Below are 19,574 nucleotides of genomic sequence, written 5' to 3'. Positions count from 1 at the left end.
TCATACAACATGTGGACTTTTGTGACTGGATACTTTCATTTAGCATAATGTTTTAAGGTTCATATCTGTAGCATATATCAATATTTCATTCCTTTTTTATTGCTGAATAATATTACATTGTAGCGATATACCACATTTTGTTTATCCCATTCGACAGACGATGACTGGACACATGGGTTGTTCCCAACTTATGGTTATTTTGAATAATCCTGCTATGAGAATTCAGGTAAAAGTTTTTGTGTGAACACATCTTCAGTTCATTTTGCTATATACCTAAGAGTGGAATTACTGGGTCTTATCATAACTCTGTGTTTAACTTTATGAGGAACTGCCATAGTTTTCCAAAGTGGCTTCTCCACTGGTAATATACAGCAGTTCAGTTTTTTCATATCCTTACCAATACGTATTGTTTTCCTTTTTTAAAATTGAAAAAATATATAGGGCCTTTTAAGTAGGTGAAGTTTTTATTTCTCACCAGTATCTTGTGCTCCTTTATGGAAAAAAGCTTTTTTTTTTTTTTTTTTTTTTTTTTTTTTTTTGCATTTGAGTTTAGACATGTTATTAACCCTTGGTGACCCTCTTCTTCCTACTTAGGCTAATATTTCTACCATGTAGGGTAATTTCTGCCTTGTAGGGCCATTGTAGGAATGGAATGAGGTGATGGGTAGACAGCACTTAATGCAGTGAGTGCCCACTGGATTCAGTGGATGTGAACCATTATGATTTGGCTTCTGATGAACTTCTTCTCCGCATCCAGAGATCCTCACAAACAGAGAATGAAAGTTGTCCAGCTCAGACTTGGGCTTGGTGATGGTTTCTTTGGTGGGAGTAGTTGCCTGTGGCAGTGACCTGATGGGTCTGGAGAATGAAGTGGCTGGAAAGGCCAAGAAGCTACCGAAGTTCAGAGGTCTCTGGCCTCTTGTGCTCCATCCACATCTAAGGAGTGTTTGGGGTGAATGAAATCATACTCACAGATCAGCGCCCCCCCCCCACCCCCGCCAACTTTAGTGTTAGCATGGAACTCTAATATAAACACAGGAGCTGTGGTCAGGGGATGTGAATATTCAAAAAGCTGGAAAACAGGGAGCTGGGTGCTTTGGCTGTTCCCCATTCAGATGCTTTGGCAGGTCGGCATAGAAACACTTTGCAATCTGAGAGTTTTTGCTAGCCAATTGATTCTTTTCAGTACTTGTCTGTCATGGCCGATGGTCACTCAGCTCACAGTATCTCATCTTCGCTTCATAAGAAGAGCTTCTCTTCTCATTCCTGCCAACCAGGCCTTTGGGAAGAGCACCTTGCCATGCTTAATGCAAAGGCAGCAGCAAAGGATGCGATGTGATCCTTCTGTGGCTCTGCTGTCATTATCATGGACTGCAGAGTTCCTTGAGTCTCCAGGATCAATAACTTGGCCTCAGAAGCCAGAGAACTGGTCCTGCTAAATGGCATTCCCTGCCCCAAGTCCCTAGTTTCCCTGATCTCTGAGCAGCTAAAATGAAGGGTACATTAATTCTGTTTATGTATGTTCCCCCAGTAGTCAACTGATTGGACTTCCCAATAAAAACACCAGAAGTGCCTGCTAGAAGACTTTCAACGTAGATTAACTTGGGCATCCTATTTACTGTGAGACCTGCACACAGTGAGAGGTTTTGCACATCTGCCCCAATTGCCCCTTACTGTGCCCTTTTCAGTTTTGGGTGCTGGTGCAAGCAGGCGCGTTTCAGGACATGCTGGTCCATAGGGGCCTTCTTTCCAGAGCCTCTTGGGACTTGTGACAAGTACAGGCTAAGCAGTTAACAGCCCTGCTGTAGGGGTTGGATTAATTAGGCAGAGTGAAGGTGCACTGAAACTGTAGGGAAAAGTGGGCTGAGGAGGGTGGTGTAGAAAGAATATGGGAGTCCAGAAATGGAACTTATTGACAGTGACCTTAGATGGTTGGGGCACCACTTTATAAAAGTGTTTCTTTATCTGAAAAGTAAGGAATTAACTAGAACTCTCAACCTCTAAATCCATGCATATTGCCTTTGAGTAGCCTCAAGATTAAAAGGACCAGTAATAATAATAAGTGGTCAGGGCACCTGGGTGGCTCAGTCGGTTGAGCGTCCAACTTCAGCTCAGGTCATGAACTCATTGTTCATGGGTTCGAGCCCCGCATCGGGCTCTGTGCTGACAGCTCAGAGCCTGGAGTCTGCTTCAGATTCTGTGTCTCCCTCTCTCTCTGACCCTCCCCTGCTCATGCTGTCTCTATCTCTCTCTCAAAAATAAATAAAACATTAAAAAAATAAGTGGTCTAAAACCCAGGAATATTTTCAGCTGGGGTTGTGAGAGAAGGAGAAGGAGGATGCCTTCCTTCCTTTCCTCCCTCCTTCCTTCCTTCCTTCTGTCCTTCCTCCCTCCCTCCCTTCCTCCCTCCCTTCCTTCCTCCCTTCTATTCTTCCTCCCTTCCCTCCCTCCTTCCTGGCTGTGCAAAAAATATTGTGATTGAATGATTAGTCAGAAACCAGCAGAAACAACTGATGTGTCTTAAGTGTCTTGAAAAATCTAGGGTCTGTGATACTTTCAGCAGAGGAGCATATAGATAGAAAAGTTTTGGGAAATGTACTCAGAGATGCTGAATGGAAATAAGGGAGGTATATCTGACAATGTTTTATAGAAATAAAGCCAATAACAGAACCTCGATCAAATCGGATATGCCTTTTTAGCTTCAGGGGACAAATTATGGTATTTCATTTATTGGACTTTTAGGTGACTTGATCCTTTTTAAATTTAAAGCCACAAGTATTTTTTGGCATACATTGTACTTACACATTGGCATTTACACTTTGTTTTCAGAATAAAAATTCAGATAGTATTTTGGCTGAGAAAGTGAGCAAGAAAAGAGAGAGAAAATAAAATTTATTTGCTCCATGTAGGCAACCAACCTGATGCAATCATCCAAAACATGTTTGAGGATATCATCTTTTTTTTTCTACAGTGGCTGGAGCACTGAGTCACTGCCTGTGTGTGTGAAAACACACCCATGCATCTCAAACATGTCCTGGGTGGGCCTGATTACTCTAAATTTTCTGTGTTGCATGTTATCCCTTTGAATTTGTGGAATGAATTATGGTGGACAGAGGATCCCAGATGAGGGGGAGGGGGCAGAAGGAAGAAAATGTGCACATGTGAGAGGGAGTTTTCTTAAGACTGAGGGGGTAGGCCTGATGGACATGGGGGTACTGTTTTTCCTCCACTTATCCAAATTCCGCTCTGCCAGTTCATATTTGCATCTCAGAAGGAACTTGGGAAAGACCAGTGTTAATCCTGTGGGGCAAGACATTTTTGGATTAGAGTGTTGGATTTGGTTGTCTTGGTGGATTTAATGAGTCTTTTAGAACTCTCAACTCTGTTCTTTGACTATTCTTTGTGCTCTATCAATGATTCTGTTATTCTGGAAAGTTGTTGATAATAACATAAAAAACCCAATGGCAGCCTAGTCTCCATGTGCTATGTGGAAGGGACTTCTGCAAGGTCTTTTGCTTCTAGCCGGTGATAAGATTGCCCCTCAGCAGGGCTGTTCTACCAGGTGGCAGGAGAGGACGCTGGGGTCCACACTGTTGGCTGTTCTTTCTAGGCAGCAGCAGCAGCAGGTGGCTGAGCTGAAGGCCCTTGGGGGATGTGCCCAAATGCCTACTCTGGGTGCTGGGGCACCAGGAACAGCTCACATCAGAGGAGAGAGAGGAGGGCAGTGAGAGTGTTTAACAGAGGCGAGAGACACTTTCTTACCATGCTACTGCCTAAACAGATGGTATGACAGTGACTTTTTCCAAAGTCCTTCAAAATGCATCTTCTGGGGGAGCGTGGGTGGCTCAGTCGGTTAAGTGTCCGACTTCGGCTCAGGTCATAATCTCATGGTTGGTGGGCTCAAGCCCCGCATCAGGCTTTGTGCTAGCTAGCTCAGAGCCTGAAGCCTGCTTCAGATTCTGGATCTCCCTCTCTCTCTCAGACCCTCCCCTGCTCACGCTGTCTCTCTCTCTCTCTCTCTTTCGGAAATAAATAAAACATTAAAAAATTCAAAATGCATCTTCTGAATTGTGCTGTTTCGTGCTTTGATTTCTGGAGGTGACCTAAAGTACCATGACTTTCTCCTCAACTCCTGATAAGATTAGCTCCTTTCAGCCAAGGAACACCTCTCATTAAAAATGCTCAACCACTGAAGGGTGAGGATTCTCCCAAATGTTTGTTAGGCTGGTTGGATCATGGGTGTTTTTGCTCACTTTTCTAAACCTTATGTACTTTTGCTATACTAATTTAAAATAGAAATTACTATGTAAAAAAACTTGTTTTCCCAAAGCTCATTAAGCCTAAACAGACTCCTCATCACCTAATGATCATTTAAAAACACTGTTTGGTGATTAAATTGTAAATGAAGCAAAAGCACATGGATTCATTTTTCCCACCAGGGACGTGATTGCAAATTTATATTTTGTTGAAAATAATATATTTGTAAAAATTATCTAGTTTTTTTAAAGGCTTCTTCAAACAAATGATGAAGAATCTAGAGCTGGAAAGGAATCCACACAAAAGTGGGGTTCACCCTTGGGCTTACCATGATCTTCTGTGGAAAAGGGGCAAGGGTGTGATAATTTATGGAGAGTGAACATGTACATCAAATGGCAGGCCCTCATTGAGGCAGACAGCACAGTCTTTGGTTAAGACACAAAATGTTTTTGTTTTTATTTTCCTGGCATGCTGTCTGAGGAGATGGCAAGCACCTCCAGAGCAGGGACCAGTTCCTTCAACTGCTCTGTGAAGTCACCTGCACCAAAGCTTTTGTATAGACTTTAGTGCTTTGCAGCCTATAGAGACAGATGGAAGCTGGTTTAGAGCACTGAAAATGTTCACAGAATGGTTTTTTAAAAAATATAATTTATTGTCAAATTGGCTAACATAGTGTGTACAGTGTGCTCTTGGTTTTTGGGGTAGATTCCTGTGGCTCATCGCTTACATACAACACCCAGTGCTCATTCCAACAAGTGCCCTCCTCAATGCCCATTTTCCCCCTCTGCCCCACCCCCCACCCACCCTCAGTTTGTTCTCTGTATTTAATTTTTTTAATGTTTATTTTTGAGATAGAGCCAGAGCGTGAGCAGGGGAGGGGCAGAGAGAGAGGGAGACATAGAATCTGAGCAGGCTCCAGGCTCTGAGCTGTCAACACAGAGCCAGACCTGGGGCTCGAACTCACAACCGTGAGATCATGACGGAGCCAAAGTCGGACAGTTAACTGACTGAGCCACCTAGCACCCCTGTTCTCTGAATTTAAGAGTCTCTTATGTTTGCCTCCCTCCCTCTCTGTTTATAACTATTTTTACCCCTTCCCTTCTCCCATGCTCTTCTGTTAAGTTTCTCAAGATCTTAAATCTCCATCAACTGATGAATGGATAAAGAAGATGTGGTTTATATTTACAATGGAATCCTACTTGGCAGTGAGAAAGAATGAAATCCTGCCATTTGCAGCGACATGGATGGAACCGGAAGGTATGCTGACTGAAATAAGTCAGTCAGAGAAGCACAGAACGGTTTTAAACAACATCATTGTCATACGTGCCAGACAGTTGGCACCCTCAGAGCTAAGAGCAGTGCTCTGGGGGGCTGATGCAGCTGAGGGGGAAGAGGTTCACTGGTGGTTTTGCTACACACACTCCCCCAGGGAGCTGTGCTCCATATCATCTCTCCTTTCTAGACCATATGATCCCCTGATCCTCCACTGCTGCAAAAGCAGAAAAAAGACAGGCTCTGTTTGATTTTCTCTTTGGCACTTAGCACAGGACTAGTTGGCTGGTTAGTCTCCACTCTGGTTTGATGGAGAAAGGGCACAAAGCCAATTGCAGTAGTTCATGTGCTGTCAGGAGGACCCTGTACTGGGTCTGATGTCCTGGGCAGACTGTGTGCCGGTACTTCTGACCTTGGGGTATACCTGGAGGGCCCAAAATCAGAGGAAAAAGACGGATTGTACTAGACAGAGTCTTGGCTGAACCTGTTTGATTCTTCAGGGAATATTTGGCCTTATCTGGAGACATTTTTGGTTGTAACCACTAGGGCAGTGCTGGTCCTGGCATCCAGTGAGTAGAAATCAGGCATGCTGCTATACATCTTACAGTGCACAAGATAGTTCCTTACCACAAAGAATTGTCTGATCTGAAATGTCAGTAGTGTGGGGGTTGAGAAATCCTTTTGTAGAAGAGTGTGGGCTGGGTCATTTGTGGGATGTGAGTTTTGATCCTTCGTAGCAGACTTATGAGCTGAGTGACTTTTAAGCTCCTCCCTAGCTTTTCGGATTTTTTCTTTAAAAAAAAAACACAAAAATTGGCAGAGAGTTAGAAAATGCAAGGCATGAAATACAGGTGGGAAATTAAGATTGTTTGGTTTGAGAAAGTGAAAACTTGAATTGTCACTTATCAGCCATCAGGCATGGAATTTTTTTTCCATGAGGGATACTGAGAAATTCTTATTCTCCTTTGGAGACAGTATAAAAAGGAATGGTATAAATTGAGGAGAAAAGATTTGTGTTTGATCTGAAAAGACATTTGAGTGTAACAATGATAAGAAATTAGTCTCAGTTGAGGGAGAAAGTCATAAAATCACCTTTCATGGAAAACTTTTAATGACGTGAACGTGCAGTCATCTGTCTGGGATGATGAGGATAGCCTTGAACCTAGAGCAGAGTCCCTTTGAGTCTTGGCAGCCTATGGCTTTCAGCCTATCCTTTCCATATTTCACAGGATAAATAATTTCATGATTGTTGTTTTTCCCCATCAGCATTCTGTTCTCGCTTTCATTTGCTCACCTTGCGCACTATCCCTCTGCACCTGTGGGTAGACATTTAACTGGTTGCTGACCCTTCACCTGCTTCTTTCTGCTCAGGCCTGGCTCCATCACTCTTCCTCCCAGCATCATTGACTGTTGGTTGAGAGCTTTCCAGGACCGAGGCTCACATTGAATGCTGCCCTGTAATTGTGACCCACCCCGGTTATAAACAAGGAGCTAATCACTCTCTAACCCACGGTGTGATTGATGCCTTGGCTTGGGAAACTTTGCAAGTCACATTAGCATGGAATTTTGCTGCCTTATTGGATTTCAATGCTGTGGCTGATTTGCTGACCAATATCATCCTTAGATCTTTCTTGATGTTCCTCCAAATCTCTCCTGTCTGTCAAAGTTCTGTGATTGAGATGATTGTTTCTCTTACAAAGTATTTTCCAGATAGATTTGATTTTTGTGGTCTCTGCCCCTTCGTTGTTACAGAGGAGAGAGGAAATGATTCAATGTGATTTCTCTGCAAAGTTTTAGTGAAAAGGAAAGGAGAATATAGGATTTTTTTCCTTCCTCCCTATCCTTTCCCCAACCTTATGTCTTCCACTTGCAGCCAAGGGTTTATTTCCAAACATCCTGAGTACAGTACTTGTGTGCCTATGTAGACCAGTTATCTTCATCTAGAGAAAAATTATGTTTCATGACCACACCTTTTCCCTTCCCCAGGCCAATGATCTTATAATGTTTTTGCTTGGCAATGGTTAGAGAACGTGCATGCTTTTGTAATAGCTTGCCCCTCAGAAGAGCACATGTCTTCCCGTTGGTAGATCATCTATATCCTCTTTCCTGATGCAATGTTTGCTTTTCAATCCTGTTAGGTAAGAGTGCAGACTTTGTAGTCCCACTGATTCTAATCCTTGTTCTAACACTGTGTGACCTTAGGTATGTTATCTACCCTTCCTATGCATTAATTTTTTCATCTCTAAAATGAGGCTGATGATAATTCTGACCAGAGGATTCTGGTGAGGATTAAGTGAGATAAATTACTTAATAGTGCAAGTAATCCCTCAGTGAATGTTAACTACGTATACTAGTTGCCCAAAGAGGTCTGAAGCAAAGAGAAACATGTTGGAAATTGAGATGTTCTGAAACCTCCAAATTCCCGGATATTATTACTATGTTCTCAACCTGCTACCATTTTTCCATCTAACAGGTCCAGTTGTGGATTCGGCTGTGATCTTTGATGGATGCCCACCATCCAAGGGTTGAGGGGGGAGACCACGGACACCAGGGTGGGGGTTTGGCCTTTGAAGAAGCAAGCCATTCCTGCCGACACTCTGGAACTCTCCTTGCAGTGGTTCGCTGCCCTCAGTTGTCACCTCTTGCTAGGGGTCATAGCCAGCTTTCTGCCAGCGTGCCATTTTTCTTCTCCAAGTCACAATTGATTTATCAATTCTATTTTGGCAAGCTCTGGTTTCAGATGTGTTCTAGAAGTCGTCTATTCATCATTTTTTGGACCAAGGCAGTTGGTGTTGTCTGTCACTGGTGTAGATACCAGTTCCCCCAGGCAGGAAAACAGATGTTCTGTTTTCGGCTTTACGATGTGGTAGTTGTTCAACATTGGCCAGCTTGGGGGCCAGCACCTGAAGCTCTGTCAGCAGTTTCTTAGAAATTACTTGTGGAGGTGATCTGAGCCTCTAGCTCCTTGCTTACCTCCCAGGCCCTTTTCTTGTCTTGATGATTTATGGGATGGGATTCTCTAAGTAGCATATCTAAGGAAATTTGCATAGATTAAGAATGTTTACTGTGGTTTTCTTTTAAATGTTGGTTAGACATATGTATGTGAGAACATAGCTCTGTGTTAGGTCAGGTTCTTGATGCCATGAGAGGCTCATTTGGTTCACAACCAATGGTGCACTGACTGTTCCTTAATCTTAATAGGGGAATTCTGGGGTATCTGGACCAAAAGAGGAGGTAGGATGCAGAAGGAGGGTTGAGGGGCACCCAAGGCCCCAGTTATTGCATCAGTTTTGGAAACAAAAGCCAAATAAGGATGAAGAATGGAGGGACAAAGCCTTGGGAAAGGGAAGGATTTACTGTGGACACATCTGTAGACCCGCCTCTGCCTCATAGCATCCCAAACCTTTGATCTCAACCCAAGCTTCCCGATAAGCTCAGAACTTCTACTGGCTCCAAACGCATGCATAAGCCAAGTAATTTCCAGGGTATTGTCAAGTACGAGTTGATACTGGCATTTACACTTCTCCTTAATGATAGTGCCCTGTGCTTCTCCAGAGCAGGTAACTCTTAGCGAAGTTGAGTTTAGTTCAGCTTCAGCATGCGTGGCTCATAGGCCACCAGGGGGCAAAGACAATGCACCGCGAGGCCAAGAGTCAGGTGTTGTATGTTCCTGTCAGGACCTGCTGACTCCCACTTCTTTGCTCTGCCTAAGGTGTTTTTGTATTTGTTCTTAGGCCAGCAGAAAAATCCAGCTCTGTTTACTTCTATTCACCTCAGTTCTATCTTGAGTCAGGAAATTCTTCACCGGCTGTCGATGACCGTGGAGGACCCTGGGACTTTTGAGATGGAAAAGACAGTCTGCCCTCAGAAAGCTCTAAGTAGAGGAGTGATTACAAATCAAACATCTGGTTTAGTGTGATATATGGCGGAACAGAGGGCGCGGGGGAGCCAAGGGAAGACAGAGGAGAACTGCCTGCCTGCTGGTGTGAGGTGGGGTAGGCGGGGCAGGACGAAAGGGGGACCAAGAAGGCTTCTCAGAGGAGGTGAAAAGCTGAAACACAAGTAGGAGTTACTCTGGCAGACGTCCCAGGAAGAGGGAAGAGCATGTGTGAAGGCCGGAAGTGGGAGACCCTAGTGCTTTTGCAGAGCTGCTGATAACTCTGTCTGGGTGAAGTGTGGGGTTGGGGAAGAGAGCCTGGCAGAGAGAGGAAGACAGTGGCAGGGGATGAGGTAGGAGAGGCGGGCACCACTCAAATCATGAAGGGCCTCAGGGGCCCGAGAGCGTACAAGATGCAACTGACAGGGCGTTGTCAATCATCTTGCAGCTCTTCCTGTGACCGCAATAGAGGAGGGATTGGAAGCCGAGAGGAAAAACAGGTCTGTGGAGAGCCTCCACCCTAAAGGTGGTCGAAGTCCATCAGCAAGAAGATCCAAGGGCCCTCAGTTTGCAGAGGGGCAGAAGCACACTTTGCTGTGTCAAACAGGACAGTTAATGGTGGCCTGAGATGCCAAGCTGAGCTCACTCCACGCCCATACTTGGGAGCTGGCTGTTTCTATACTATTTCTTGAGCACAGATCCTTGGAAGGGTTAACAGAATAAAAAAGGAAACAGAGCTTCAGCTATGGGGTATGTGAAAAGATCTTGTGAAAGAAAGCAGCCAGAAAATCTCAGGCAGAGAGCGGAGGAAGGAAAAATAGGCGGAGTAACAATGGATTTTAACAGAAATGTGAGCCCTTGTCAGAGGGGATGTGTCTGACTCACTCTTCAATAGGGAACTAAGCAGAGGGGAGTGCAGTGGCTGCCTGCTGACAAGAAGGGGGCAGGGGGATTCCAATAATCTGCACTTCATTTATTCACTTTGAATTTGGATTTTCGTTCAATGATAAGGGATGGTATAAAGAATCTAACCACAGAAGAGAATGGATGTTGATGCATCAGTTACACCATCAGCAGTGATTCATGTGGAAGCTTGCTTATAATACACAGTCAATGCTAGGAAATATCTTTGGTGGTGCTGTCCTGTGATACAGAGAGTGCCAGAATTTGTTACTGACATTTATTAAGCACTTAGAATGTGACAGGCAGAATTCTTAGAGCCTGGCATGTCACTCATTTAATCCTCCTAGCAGCCTCCAGAGCTAGGCCTTATTATTAGCATCCCCATTTTACAGATGAAGAAATCAAGATATTGAGTTTATGTAACTCGCTCAAGGTTACACAGCCCTCTCTGAGAATGGCCTAGTTAAGTGAGGTAAACCAGTTAGATGATATGGAAATGGATGTACATGCTGGTCAGAGCTGTTCACAGGCAGCACTGGAAAATTCCTAGTGCATTTGGGAGAACAGAGTCATAGGAAAAAGCCACAGAGGAAACCAAAACCAAGACATCCCAAAGCAAACCAAATGGCACAGTGAAACCTTGCTGGAGGCAGGGAGGACTCGTGGACAGCAGGGGCTAGGAGGAGAGGCAGAGGTGTCTGCTGGGGAGACAGCTCTCCGAGGAGAGCATGTGTCAGCACCGCAGTGGACACAAAGCAAAGATCTTCAACGGAACGCTGCCATGTGGTCTCCTGAAAGCCCCATGTTCAAGACTTTGCCTTGGAGGCTGAAATCTGACTGTACAGAACCAATTCAGCTCTGACCCAGGGGAGTTGGGGCAGACGTGGTCACAGAGCCTGGGACCTGTAGAGCCCTCCCGAGATTTACCTTTTCCACTTCCTGTCTGCATTTGACCTCACTTTCCATTTCAGAGCACCCAAGGTTTCTGTCCTTATACAACCTTGGGATAGCTTGGAGAAGATGCCCCTGTTTCTTTTGCTGGGATCAGGATTTTGTGAAATCAGCCATGGTTTCCTTAAATGCCTGAGGCGTCGGGTCATTTGTTTGCTCATGGTCTCAGTGACAGTGGGAATTGGAAAGAAACGTCAGCCTCTGCTGGTCCAACTAACTTCCTTACTTTACAGACTTAGAAATAGTCTCGGAACGAGAGGTGCATGACACGGCCCACCCAGCTGATTGGTGGCAGGGACAACAGTGATGTCAGTTCTCCTGAATTCTGTTCTATACCCCTTAGTGAGTTAGTTCTACTCACATTCCACTTTGGCAAAGTGCTCAATTCAGATAACCAATGAAGCGGTTAGTTATCCATTCAGAATCAGTGAGTTCCTGTGTTAACAAGTCTCTCTATTTGTGTTTCACTCTGTCCCCTGGTTTTCTTTTTCTCCTTTTCTTTCCCCACCCATCTCATATCTGACTTCTCTCATGATGGCATCCTTGTCCTCGTATTTCTTATATTCTCTCCAGGTTGTTGCTGCTGCTCTTTCTCCCTTGCATGGCTCTCCTTCCTCCCCTCCTCCACACCACTGGGACAATGTGCTCCTGTCACACTGGTTCATGGTTTCCCTCTCAAGATAGAGAGAGACACAGATGGACTGGCTCCATCCCTCTCCCCTCAGGAGGGCTAAAAACCAGTCCATCTGCTGTGGATCTGGTTATTATTTGAAATTTTGCCTTGTGGTAAAAGACAGAGACCAGGATTCCTACATTTTCTCACTCTTCTCTTTAAACACACGGAAGTGGATTTTTGTCACCTAATAAGCACATTAATAAAAATTTGGCAGGGAATAAGGAAACCATATTGGCATTCCCTTTCCAGGAGAATTAGTGTAGTGTATTTTGCAGATAGGCACGTAATGAATTTTTGATGACTGAAGTGAAGCATGCTAGTCATGGCTTAAGCACTACTTGCTGAATAGCCTTGGACATCAGTTTCCCTTCTTGGGATTCTTTTGCCATGTTGGACTGTAGAGATTTGGTCATTGGGAAGACTGAGGATGGAGCAGTGAGTCAGTAACCTTGGAGCTGACATTGGAGTGTGAGGGAGGCCCAGGGCTAGAAGCTCACCCCCACTCCGACTCTTAGATCAGCATGGCCTGGCATGGAGGTGGGGAGGCAGTGACTTTCAGAGCATTGAGAGGAGGAGGGGCCACCTGCCAGCTCCTCTCAAGAATTTGTTCATCAGTAATGGCCCCAGAGTGCAATTCCACTAGTGAGGACTTCTCAGTGGAAACTTCTTGTCCTATGTTGACACCTCAGGGGCAACTAAATGCTGTTCAAGTGCTGTCCTTATTTGTCAATCCCACCTCGTGCAGACCTAATCTTGCTCAGGATGCTCCCTCTCCCTCTTCAGGAGCGAGGTGAGCCTAAACAGATACTGTGAGCTTTGAGGTCTCCCTCACCACTCACACACCTATCCACCTCTTTTTTTTTAAGTTTATTTATTTATTTTGAGAGAGAGAGGACACAAACAGGGGAGACGCAGAAAGAGAGAGAGAATCCAAAGTAGGCTCTGTACTGTTAGTGCAAAGCCTGATGCAGCACGAACTGTGAGATCATGACCTGAGCCGAAATCAAGAGTCACATGCTTAACCAACTGAGCTACCCAGGTGCCCCCACCTCTTTTCAAGTCTGCTTTTCTGAGCCACTGGCCCTCTTTTACACGGGTACCATAGAGGGTTGGCCCTCTGAAGTCCAGTCTTTCCCCTGTCCCATACAGTGTGTCTCCGGGTAGACCAGAAAGGAAGGGGGATTCCATTTTATCTCAATTTCTGTTACAGGGTCTACTCTCAGATTCTGTGCCCCCGATGCTCACCTCTTTTTGAACCACCTCCTCCCAGGTGCTGCTGGGACCTTGGACAAGTGTCTTCATGGCAACTATAAAAGGAGGCTGTTTAGACCAGCCGTTCCTACTTCACAGCCAGTTCCCATTTTGAAAATGGATTTTGAGAAGTACGGAATGCTATGAGGGAAATATTGTATCAGTCTTATCCTTTTAGTGTTTTCACAGTTGGGTTGATGAGTAATGTTGTTCATCCACCCTCTTTAAGAGACACAGACCATATCATGTTGACTAGTACTACCAATGTCATTGGATGCCATGGAATCAAATTCTTTTTCCACAAGGATTGAATCCAAAATATAGACCGTATTACCCTTCTTGTTCTAACTCCCTGGGATAGTCTACCTGTATTATAGGACTGAATTATTTGGGCATTTTTCTGGAGGTATGCAAAGACATCCTTCCTTTCTTGAAGGAGACGCCAGGAGGTTGTGGAGAAGAGTGACACTTCCTTCTGAATCTCTGACCTTCCTGGACAAAATCTTTACCTAGGGCAGAACTGCCCTCCTAGGGGGCATTTGGATATGAGTAAAAATTGGGGTTGTCATTGTGACATTTAGTGCCAGGATCCAGGAATACTAAGCATTCATCCAATCTGCACTGTGAAAAACTGTCCCACCTGAAATGCTAAGAAACACAGGTAGAAGGTCCATAAGCTACAGAGAAAAGGAGACAGAAGTCCCTTCTGAGGACTGGGTTCCAACACCCTCCTTTTACAGAGGACTAGGAAAGGACAGTGGTTTGCTTGAGGTCATCCCAGCTCTGGAGTTCACAGCCCAGTGAGCCTTCCGCGGTGGCGGTGCAGCAGAAGGGTGGGGAGGGCTGCGGCCGCAGGAGCAGCCCTCACTGACACAGCCTGCAGGCAGGCCCTGGCTGGCACGGCCACTTGGCCATTGACTGTATCTGCAGTTCTGGAATTGAGCCGGCATGCCACCCCGGAGGCTCAGACCTGCCCAGGGCTGGTGGGGGGCTGCTGTTTTCCTTCGGAGCAGTAGGTTTGCTGCTTTTCTTCCTCCTTCCAGGAAACACCCCCCAAACAGCCCCTATGCTGGGAGCAACATTAGTTAGCTTAATGAAACGTAGCAGCTTCCCTGGGGATAGAAGTGGGGGCTCTCTTGTACACACTCATGGAAGGAAGGGGGAGAGTCTCTGGGTGGGTGGACAGCAGGAGGTCGGGGGTTTATTCTTAGCTCTGTTGCTATGTGATGCTGGGCAGGCCATTGAGGCTTCTTGTTCTTGGCTCAACCAACTCTCAGTGTTCTGCCTCCTGTACCCTACCTTGGGCATCGCCAGTCATGTATCTTCAAGTGAGGTATTGGATCTGGGTAGGGCTGGGGGAGAGAAGTTTGTGGTGCTATATACATCAGTCAGTGTCCACATAGGAAACAGCACCCTTAAAGGAGGTAATTAAAGAGATTTCAGTGAAAGAATTATCCTCCATTGCCTCTATGGAGGCAGTCAGATAAAGGGTACTCCGTGGCCTCAGAGCTCCTCCTTCTCCCCTGTGTAGATTGTCTTATCCCTTCTGGAAGGGATCTTCAAGGTGGTTGGTAATCTTCCTTTTCCTTCTCTAAATTTACTCTCTGTGCTTCTGCACCTTCTCTGTAACCTCAGCTTGGTAAGGAGCACAACGCCTGGGCCACCATGTTTCAAGCAAGAACAACAAGAATGCAGGCTGGGTGCTTATCCACTGCTGGGTCTTTGTTGGTTGACTGTACTCCTCCTCTGGGGCCCCAGCTCCTTTCAGGTGGTCCTCTCCACAAAGCTGACCCTCTGGGTTTCTGAGACTTCTTTTCCCCCTTTATCCTATTAGTGGGTGGAGCATCTGTACTCACCAGGGATTATTACACAGCGAGAAGGGCTGGCAGTGAGGTGTGCAGCAGCGAGGTCTCCTAGCTGCCCATGGAGATGGCAGGAAAGGCTTCTCGGAAGTAGGGATGCTTGACTTGAGTCTTGACCAGGTTGTGGACAAGATTAGTACCAAATTTAAAAGCAGAAGTAACAGCACATGCAGAAGCACCACTAAAATGAAAATAACAAGGCACATTTAAGAATGGCAAGTCCGGGGCGCCTGGGTGGCTTAGTCGGTTAAGCGTCCGACTTTCGCTTGGGTCACGACCTCGCGGTTCGTGGGTTCGAGCCCCGCGTCGGGCTCTGTGCTGACTGCCAGCTCAGAGCCTGGAGCCTGTTTCAATCTGTGACTCCCTCTCTCTCTGACCCTCCCCTGCTCACGCTGTCTCTCTCCCTCCCCTAGAAATAAGTCAGGCAGAGAAGGACAAATATCATATGTTTGCACGTATAGGAGGATTAGGAGGAACTTGACGGAGGAACAAGGGGGAGAAGAAGGGCGGAAATGGTGGGGGAAAGGGAGAGAAGCAAACCATGAGAGACTCTTGAATGCTGACAAAAACTGAGGACTGATGGATGTGGGGGGGAGGGGGGATGGGCATGGAGGAGGACACTTGTGGGGATGAGCACTGAGTGTTATGTGGAAACTAATTTGACAATAAACTATTTAAAAAAATTTTTAAAAAAAATAAGAACGGCAAGTCCTTGTTTTGATTGCAATTAATAGAAACCAAACTCCAAGTAGTTTTTCAAAGAGAAAAAACAACCGTGTTGATTTACAGGGTCTAAAAAGTCCAGGGGCTGCAGGCATGGTTGGCTTCAGGTACTCAGAGATCATTCTCAGCCCCCTGTCTTTCCCTCTGTCCGTCTCAGCTCTCTGTCCTCTGGGTTAGCTTAATTCTTAGGCAGGCTTTCTCCTCTGTGGGAGGTGGGGTGGTAGAGGTGAGGAGGAGGAGGAAGGGAAGCAGTTCCTGAGCACTCGGCCCATGTGTTTCTTTTGATTTGTAAATCTAGAAAAAGTGAGACACTTCTCTTTCAGCTTCCAGACAGCACACGGTATGGGCATTCACAGCTGGGGCGAGAAGGACAGACACTGACAAGGTCTTGTCCCAGACCTATCCTTGGGCACATTGCCCGTGCAGAGTCGGTACACCGGGACCACAGAGAGGTTTCCATAGAAAAGAGGACTCTTATTTGGCCTTTGGGAAGACCAAAACTATAGCTCCCATAGTCCATTTCACCAGATATAGCCGGACAGCAGGGTGTGTATGTTGGAGGAGAGGGAATGTGGGGGTGTTCTGGGACGAAGCTAAACAGAGAGTGAGATCCAGGTAATGACAGCTTCCTCATGGTCCGTGCGGAGCCCCTGAAGGATTCTAAATGGGAGAGACTTTGTCATACTTTTATTTTTGAGGCATGATTTGATAAGCAAAGCTGCTCTCCACTAAAAGATATATATTTAATAATAATAAAAATAAAATTATATTAAAATTTAAAAATGAACCATGCAATACTTTCCAAAGCTGGAAAGAAATGTGTTTGGGATTATATGCTATTTAGGGCTCTCTGCTTTGTCCTCTTCCCACACATCCACTCAGGAGTCTGGCTGCATCATCTAAGGACTAAGCATGGTCTGAGGGTACGGATTATCAGACTCCATTAGAATTCTACTTGTGCAGGGGCCTGATCCTTTTAAGCCTGGGGCTTGAGGACAGGGCTTAATGTGGCCGATTGCTGTGCCGGGCTCCTGCTCAGCCGTCTCTATGGAGCCGCAAGAATTTGCTGGCAGATCCTGGTCGGGACTCTGACAGGCAGCCTCCTGGAGCTGCCGACCTACCATGGGCCTGTGAGTCACAGCAGGGTCCCGTGACACGTAGAGCGGGTGCTAAGCCACACGCTCCACTGCCCCCAAGGCAGGCAATCGCTACTCACACTGTCTAATTGCACAACCATGTTTCATTTGTCAAGACCCACCTGTCTCCATGCAGAATAGGGACTGACAGTCTGGGGGGGTGGGAGTAGACATTCATCAGCTCGGAGGAAGCGGAGACATTTTGCTAAGAGTGACTATTGGAGGATCAGTAGCAGAAACTTCTAGAAGAATGCGATGGGAGGGAGGAATGTGGGCTCTGGAATTGGACTGGCTGGGTTCAATTGCAGATACCTGATCCAAGTCATGCCCACCTCTTGCTTAAACAGCCTAGGTTTCTTCTCAGCATGTCTTTTTGCTTCCCTTTCAAAACACAGCAGCCAGAGTGATGCCAAACCATAAATCAGACTGTGTTACTCCTCCAAACTCCTCAAATTTTTGAATGAGAAGGAAAACCTAAGCACTTTACTTTTGCCTCTAAAGCTCTTCATGACAGCCCCTGCCGGCTCCTCTGAACTTACCTCCCCACTTCACCCTTGCCACACTGCTTCAGCCACTGTGCCCTTCTTGAGTTTACTTGAGAACTCCAAGCTCACTCTTGCCTCAGGACCTTTGCCCATGCTATTTCCTTTTTGGTACTTTCTCCTTCCAATCTTTGCTCATCATTTTATTCAGGTCAGTGCTCAGCTTCACCTCCTGAGAGAGGGCCCCACTGACCACTCTTTCTAAAATAGTTGCCCTTTCTATTGTTTTCTTTTCTTTTATCTCATTTCTTTAAAATCACTTACTACCTTACACTGTATTATGTATTTTTATTTTTATGCAGTGTCAGGTTTTTGTTTAAATTCATTAGTTAACATAGTTTCAGACCTAGAATACAGTGATCCATCACTTACCAACAACACCGGGTGATCATCACAAATGACCTCCTTAATCCCCATCACCCATTTAGCCCATCCCCCCACCTCCTCTCCAGCAACCCTCAGTTTGTTCTCCATAGTTAAAATACGGTTTGTTTCTCACTCTTTCCCCCTCTATGTTCGTGTTTTATTTCTTAAATTCCACATAGTGGAACCATATGGTATTTGTCTTTTTCTGACTGACTTATTTTGCTTAGCATAATACTCTCTAGCTACATCCATGTCATTATAAGTGGTAAGATTTCATTCTTTCTTATGGCTGATTAATATTCCATTGGTATGTATAGAATATTTGTAAATGCTGGTTTAGAACTTTGTTTTTATCATTGCTGGGTCCCTGGTGCCTAGCACAGGCCCTAACATAGAGTAGGGGCTCAGCAGATGTGCACTGAGTAAACCTGTCTTGTGGACAGGCACGTTGGGAAGAGAAAACTTAGAAGGGGCAGATTCATATCTTCTCAGGCCCTTCTCCCAGCTTCACTTACCTTGTGAACAAAGTACACAAGGTTCCTACCTTGTGGTACAAAGGCAAGATGAATCTCCCTGCCCTGATGTTTCAGAAAGGCAGGTTAGAATTGTAGGGGGTTGCTATTGGCTCCATTTTACAGATGAGAAAACTGAGGTTTACTTGAAATACTTTGCTCAAGGTCATATGGTTGGAATATGGCAAAGTCCCAGTTCCAATTTCTGTCTCTGGCTCTTCACCTCTCCACTCTGTTGCCTTTTCAGCTGATGTTCTTCTCAAAGGTTTCCTAAGCCTCATTACAATCCTGTAAGGTGTCCATTTTACAGTTGAGGAAGGCATTCTGCGGTTGGGAGTATTGAGTGACTTTCCCAGTATTACACAACCTGAAGTAGCAAAGCAGAATTTGCATCTAGGCACCTTGACTCAGAGCCTTTGCTCTCTACCCCTGCTCACATCCACTGCATCTACCTGTGGAGCCAGGCCATCAGGGCGCCATCTTGAAGATCAGTGGGTGAGCACATGTTTAGGTTTTTGGTCAGGCCCTACATGATTCAGTTGGCATTACTGGGCACCAGCTTTGCACTGGCTCTGTGCTACTTCCTGGGGACACAGTGTTGAAGATGACAGCCTGTGCCCTCAAGAAAGTCAGCCTAATGGAAACAGAAGAGTGAAACCCAGCAATTTTACTACAGTGTAGTAAGTACTCTGATGTGGTGAGCCTGGCATGGTGGGGGCAGTAGAGTATGTGAAGGACACTTCATCTCGTCTTGGGAGTCCAAAGAAGGTTTTCAGAAGAGCGGATCTACCTGGAATCCTGCAAGATGAGTGGAAGTTGGCTGGTTGAAACGGGGGAGGGTGAGTGTGCATGTCTGCCTCGAAAATCACATGCCGTTCTCTGTCTTTGGACTGGGTTGTTGAGTGAAGGGATGGGGATGGAGGAGCCTGGAGAGAAAACCAAGAGTGCATATCTTGAAAGGCTTTAAGTGATGAATGAGAGAGCTGGGACCATGCCCTGCAGGCAATGGGAAATCTCTGACTGTCTTGAAGAAAGCAGGCAGTCGGTAGATGTGTCTATGAGATGGGACACTCTAGTCTTAGTGTGGACAGCAAACTTGAGAGGGAGCCAGAAAGGGGTCAAGACAGTCAGCCAATTATGGGACCACTGCAGTGTCTGAGGCCTGAATTAGGATGGTAGATCTGGGGATGGAGAGAAGAGGAGAAATTCAAGAAATATGACAGAGGTTCAAGCATCAGCTACCATC

This window comes from Crocuta crocuta, unplaced genomic scaffold (genome assembly GCF_008692635.1).
Source record: "Crocuta crocuta isolate KB4526 unplaced genomic scaffold, BGI_CrCroc_1.0 scaffold72, whole genome shotgun sequence".
Lineage (NCBI taxonomy): Eukaryota > Metazoa > Chordata > Mammalia > Carnivora > Hyaenidae > Crocuta > Crocuta crocuta.
Note: the sequence above shows the minus strand (reverse complement) of the source record.